The following is a 7,500-nucleotide window of genomic DNA, read 5'->3' as shown; positions in this document are numbered from 1 at the left end:
GGAGCAATTACTTGAAAATGGGAGCAGCGAATTGGGAGACTTTCTAAATTGATACAAAAAAGCATTATATAGGGAGAAATGACATTACATTTGGTTGAGAGTGACAGCCGTACTACGTGTGCATGGCATCCATACACACACACACACACATATATATATATATATATATATATATATAATATATATATATATATATATATATATATATATATTATATACATATATAGTATATAGCGTATCTATATGCGTCCTATATGTGTATGTGTATATAAGTACATATATGTATGAATGTACATAAATGTATGCTTGCATATATGATATATATGTATGCATATATAAATATATATATATGTATATAATTGTATGTATATATAATTGTATGTATATATATATGTATGTATATATGTATGTACGTATGTGATGTTTATATGTATATCTAATTATATATAGATATGTAAATGCATATATCTATGCATATATACATAACTTGATACGGTTTCTAGAATCTCATTTTCTATCTTACACTGACCCACCAATGCAAGCATGCAGATACACAAACGCAAAAATATGTATATATACATACACATTTGACATGTACATATATACATAAGTAAACGTGTGTGCGTGTGCGTGTGTGTGTGAGTGTGTGTGTGTGAATATTATCCTTCTTCTGAGATATATAATCGTGTACGTCTCAGAGTATTGTTTATCTGTTTATACTCCCTTTCAGAGAGTACTATACTCAAATTGAATTAAAATACATGAGATTTACAAACAACGTTTAAACCACTCTAACCTAAATTCACATTTCAAATTGGGAAATAAACTTATATATCATTCATTTTACAATATGTTACAATTCATGATTAACATATATTTCTTAAATTAAACATTACAATTGTTAAAAATATTTAACATACTGGCATAATCTCTTGCAAAACATGTGTTATGAATAAAATTACACACGCATATACACCCGCATTAACACACGCAAAGACCTTAAAAAAATTAAAGTTTAAATGTGATCTATATAGGTTGTAAACACCAGACACTCACACACGCATACTATTGTTTCGAATTTCGTGTATTCGCTAATATTGCTCTAGAATGTTAACAATGTTGTAAATTTCTAGATCAATTGCATTTAAATTGAATTATATCAATTTCTATATTTCTCTGCGTGTACATTCACGCACACACACACATGTATACACTTCAATTGTATGTATGTATATATGTTTGTATGTGTGCCTGCACACAGTTTTTGTGAGTAAATATTAAATAGTTGCCTGCCAGACTACATATCTTAGCGACATGAGTCCTTTCTGTGTTAAAGGAGAATTGCTTTCGGAAAACAAATGTTTCGTGGTTAGAGACTAATCTAATCTAACAGTTCGTCAAACTGCTCGCATAGTCGGTAACTTATTGCCATAATAACACAATACCTACACACAGACAAACATACAGCCAGTCACATTCTTCCAAAGTTATATGTACACAAACACAGACACACACGTATTTATCGTATTTTCACTCGATGTGGAGTAAAGCATGAAATTATTTACAAATTCAACAGGTATTATAATAAAAAAAAAAGAGAAAAAAATACTTTGACTAACGGGATTTGAGTATATAACTGTTCAATTCAGTACCTGGCTAAACCTACTATATATATATATATATATATATATTATATATATATATATATATATATATATATATATATTGTAATATTTTACGTATTTATGTATGTATTTCGTTTAATCATCGTTCCTTTGTTAAATAAAAATCGTTATAAAATTGTTTGTATTTGAGTAATTCTTTTCAACAAACTACTTTCGTCAACATGTAGTTTTCTAAAACGCACAGTGTAAATCGAAAGAAATTTGGTAAATTGGAATATCAAATGATGCTGAATTAAAACCGGTAGTGTATACATTCATTTCATAATGTCATAAAGGTAAAAAAAAAAAAAAAAAAAGCGGGGAGAAGAATTTACTAACGGACCACTACATATTTTTGTCGATTAATCGTCAGAAGTACATGGTCTCTTTTCTGAGTGAACAGCAAACAGTCTTTAATATTGTATGAGAAAATCATAAATGAAGTTACTACGTTAGTGCTAAGTATAAGTTTCATATCTGTGCTTTTGACTGCTCGACATAAAACAAGATACGAGGGGAATTCGAATAACATATCTTTATTATTGCCACACTGCCTTCTACACATGCAAGCTTATAGTTGATACTATTGTGGTCACGTGGTCGTGTTTGAGCCTGATCGTACCATTTCTCTTTCTGGTTTAACAATGTAAGCATGGTCACTCCGTAATTGATACTGTTTCGGCCACGTGATCGAAGTTTGAGCCTGATCGCGCCGTACACACTTCGCGGTAGTGCGCTGTCCCCGTATCGTATTGTGCTGAAAGCCTTCGATAAATTTGGCCACGTGTGTGTGTGTAGTTGTCTGTGTGTATAAGATGAATTTAAAGGGATAAATTTTGCAGGTGGTCACCGTAGTAGCTCTCAGGTATATGGCTAACTGAGTCGATGATCACTGGGTATTGGCAATCCCTCTGCAGTTCTTCTGGTGGGTAACTCCGTGTTCGCTTTTCTGGATTGTGAATATTAACAGGAGTGTATATTTCAAATAATTATAAAGAACACGGAGACTGGTCATCATCTAACTTTATAGTTTGTCATACAGCATAATTTGATGGATAAATTGACCGACATGTGTTCCTGCTACAGAGAATATGTGCAGTTGTAAATGCATCCGAGCATAATTTTCTGTGCACTTTATTTCAGAGTACTTCAGCAAGCGTGGGTAGAAGCGAACTGAGTTCGTTTATTTGTGGCTAGTTTAAGAAACAAAGGGAAGCGACGGGAGGTTAGTCGAAACCTGATATGATTAATAAAATTTATTTTTATGATGACTTCAACTTCACTCCAGTTTACAAGCAGGAATTGGGAGCCCAGTAGCTATGAAATTAGGTCAAATTTTATTAAAGTGTACTAATACGCTTTTTCCAAACGCTTTTTTTTCCTTCTTTTGGAGGAGATTGAAATGAGTTCCTATTTAATGTAGTTATAGAGTTCTTTTAATATAATTTAAGGCAGTGCACTAAAGTTGAACTGTTGGTTTTATACATAAATACGACGCATGTGTACGAACAGCCATGCTACATGGCAGTGAAACATGGGCCGTGACCGTTGAGGACATGCATAAGCTCGCAAGGAATGCTCCGATGGATGTGTAATGTCAGTGTGCATACTCGTCAGAATGTAAGTACCTTGAAAGGAAGGTTGGACCTAAGAAGCATCAGATGTGTTGGTATGGTCATGTGGCGAGGATGGATGTGGATAGCTGTGCGAAAAAGTTCCACACCCTAGCAGTTGAGGGAACCTGTGGAAGAGATAGACCCAGGAAGACCTGGGATGAGGTGTGGAGCATGACCTTCGAATATTGAGCCTCACCGAGGCAAGGACTAGTGACCGGGACCTTTGGAAATATTCTGTGCTTGAGAAGACTCGGCAAGCGCAAGTGAAACCATAACCTTGTCGCCTATGCCAGGGGTATAACCAGTCCACTTAAGCGTGCCTTTTCTTCATTGGACACTAAACTCTGGTTGCGAAGACCTGTTGAGGCAAGTAAAATAGAAATCGAAATCGATGACTGGCATACGTGCTAGTGGAGCGCTAAGAGTACCATACAAGTGAGATCATTGCCAGAGCAACAAGCTGGCCTCCGTGCCGATGGCACGTTAAACACACCATTCCAGCGTGATCGTTACCTGCGTCGCCTTACTAGCACTTGTACTGGTGACACTTGTACTACTAGCACTGGTACTGGTGACACGTGAAAAAAACATTCGAGCGTGGCCGTTCCCAGTACCGCCTAGCTGGCCCTCGTGCCGGTGGCAGGTAAAAGCACCCACTATACTCTCGGAGTGGTTGGCTTTAAGAAGGGCATCCAGATCAGACTGGAGTCTTGTGCAGCCATCTGGTTCGCCAGACCTCAGTCAAATCGTCCAACCCATGACAGCATGGAAAGCGGACGTTAAACGACGATGATGATGATGATATATATATTGTGTTATGCTTAGAAGGGATACAATTTACCAGAATTTTCGACTCGCGTCAAATAGAATCTCTTCCAAATCCTTGGAGTTGGGACAGGCTAGTTTGAACTGGATCGATGTGGTATGTATTATAATAACGATGGCAAACCAAATAATGATATTTTATACGTATGTGTCAGGTCATTGCATTACGTGTAATAGGAATTACATCCCTCATCCAAGACCTCCCTTTGTTAATACATATTTAAGAATTAAGGCGGTGAACTGGCAGAAACGTTAGCACGCCGGGCGAAGTGCTTAACAGTATTTCGTCTGCCGTTACGTTCTGAGTTCAAATTCCGCCGAGGTCGACTTTGCCTTTCATCATTTCGGGGTCGATAAATAAATCACTAGTTGCGTACTAGAGTCGATCTAATCGACTGGACCCCTCCTCCAAAATTTCGAGTCTTGTGCCTAGATTACAAAAGATCGTCTCTGAGAAACTATACATTAACACTGTTCGATGTTTCCGTTAATAAAAAAAAGTGAACATTATACTGCTGTTATCTGCGTGAACTTATATGAATCTATTTTCATAAAACTTTAGAAAATATTGAAGTTTTAATGGCATCACTAGTGAAATTAATTATAACCTTTTGAGGAGTACGATATTTAAAACAAAAACAATTCTTTTGAGAGAATTTTTCTCTCCATGTCTCTCTCTCCCTCTCTCTCTTTTATCTCTCTCCATTCCTTTCAGTAGACTCGAAATGTCAAAGATTTCTTCCATTTTTCCTGAGCGTCGAACTATTACAGCCGCTGCGTTGTTCTTTCACCTGTCTTTGTAGGTTTTTTAGTATATTTTTGGACCGTATATAATATACGTTTACGCTGTCAACCAAGTTTGATCCTACTTGACAGCACCTCCTCCCCATTTGGATTCTCATCTTCTTTCCCACCTACCTCTTGAACCAATGTTTCCTCTGCAGAACCACTTTATCATTTACTAGCAGTAGCGCCCAGCGTTGCTCGGGATTGTTTCGATCCTTTAGAATTGGAATTTTTGAAAAGTAAAAATTTTGCATTATGTAGCTTGTTATTCTCTTTAAGTGAACATTTTTCTGGTTGAAATACACCGTAAAATAGAGACACAGTCAAAAAATCGTAAAAAATAGGGATTTTCATAGAAAAAAAAGCACCTTTTTGATGTAAATAATTTTTGGTGTTAACATGGTCCGATTTGAATTTTGTCTTCTATTGAAGGAAGAGCAAGCCTTCTTCTATCATACTCTCAATTTTGGCCAACTTGCGCCGCAGGGTCTCGGAGGAGATAGTGTTAGTTTGAAGGCTACCAAACCTGCCATACACAGACAACTTCAACTTTATATATAGATTTCACTCGAATTACCACTGGGACTTTATATTTTTCCGATTCTATCATCATGGATTTTGCTATACACTGCTGTTGATTTATATTCCGTACAGTTTTCACCTGCGAAATATCAACTACATGTTAACCTAACGTCATGTACAGTGGGTTTGCACCATGAACTTCGTGATTGCGAAATGCACAGCTTAAAAGTCAACAACTATGTTCGTGTCTTTACGTTTGTGGTAATTAAGTTGTTTGTTATTACAACTATCTTTAAACATAACGTGTAATAAAATATATGAATTTAAATAGGTGAAACTGGGAATTAAGATCAGCACACTGATTTCACTCTAAAGCAACTTGCTTTAGTTTTACGCATCTGGAAATTTCTGTTCGTTCCATTCAACTCATGATAACAGATTTATTAACACTGTAATTACGAAAGAAGTTGGTTTGTCGTGGAGAAGTCAACATAACACTAAATACCTTTACATGCTGCATAATTATTATCAGTGCGATCTAAACGTGTCTGCAAAACTTTTAAAACAGTACATCATGCTCTCATAGAAATTTCTCCCAGAAGACTTGATTAGGTGATAACAATTCTAGGCAACTAAAAATTCTCGCCACATTCAGCCACCTTTCAACAAACTTACTGGTTGATAGTACCTCCCTCTCCAGCCTCACTTTCCTTTTCAGGTGGAACCTGAAAAAGTTAATGAGGACTTGGCCATAGTGGAAGGTACCCGTCTCCAACCCTTTCAATCGGGTCCACAACACAACCACTTTTGCCATAGCCACCCGACAGAGAAACATTGCTCTCCCTTCCCGGCCAAAGGAAAGAGGCGGTCTATCTTCACAATGAACACGGACGATTGTCGGAATCGTCCTACACGTGACAATAACTGTTCATCAACGCTCCACAAGTCAGCAATTCACGAGCATTCAACGAGAGCATGCGGAACGATTTCATCGCTCCACGTGCATCTCGACAAACCCTAGTGACTGCATACCCAATCCTGTAGAACTTACCTCCAGCCGGCTGCGCTCCCCGGTAGCACCTACAGGCCAGGAATTTCTGGAAGTTATAGTTCCCGGCCCGAAAGTCCACAGGAAGAGACCAGCCAGTAGATGCCCCTCGACGACCAGAACCTCTTCCAGTAAGTCGTCGCTCTTGTCCTTCACTAATCCTCTATAGAACTCCATAGTCGAACTTCCACCGACTGCATTGCCCGACTGGAGACACTCTAGGTGCCAAGCACCCTGCCCCGGTCTACGGCTGATCCAGGACTGTAGCTCTGTCAGGGATACGAGGTGCAGAAAAGCGCGTTCAACAAACGGAGACCGCACCTGCTCACCACTAAGGTGTCACTGGAGATTTCGCGGCCTCAGCGCATCATCAGCTACGGCATGTCCAGTCTGACAGAAAATGGACCATCTGATAAATGGTACCTGACCCTTCTACAGGAAGCGGAAGAGCAGACGCACCAGCCCGATCAGCCACGAAGTGGGGCAAGGAACGAGTCATGCGATAGTATACGACGGATGTGATGTACGCATTCGCCACCTTCACCCGAATTTTCAGGAACAGCTCCCTCTTGGCCCATTTCTGGGTGAGAAAGGCCACCATGTCTCTCACCTCGCCCCAGTTCTTGTCCACTGGGAGATCTGGACTTAACCTGACACCGAGTAACTTAGCAGGTCCATTCATCCAGCGCCCCACAACGCTGTCGGTTGGCATGGGCCTGCTTCTCCAGGCGCCAAGCTGCAGGCCCACTGACTTCTCCTGGTTGATCATTGCTGCTGTCACTGCTTCGTCTTCCCTTAGGGTAGTGCCGACCATCACAATTTCCGAGATGTTTGACACTATCACAATGACGTCGTCCGCATACGCCGACAAGAACTTTCCGCATCCCAGTTCTCGCGGGATGCCACCCTAAATCTCCAGCTTCCGTAGTAATGGTTCGAGTGCCAGTACGTAAAGAAGGGTGAATGTGGGCATCCCTGACGGACCGAAATCTGCCGCCATACTCCCTCGTTTTCGCTATGTAATGGATATCGTACCATA

Source organism: Octopus sinensis, linkage group LG17 (assembly GCF_006345805.1).
Source record: "Octopus sinensis linkage group LG17, ASM634580v1, whole genome shotgun sequence".
Classification (NCBI taxonomy): Eukaryota; Metazoa; Mollusca; class Cephalopoda; order Octopoda; family Octopodidae; genus Octopus; species Octopus sinensis.
Note: the sequence above shows the minus strand (reverse complement) of the source record.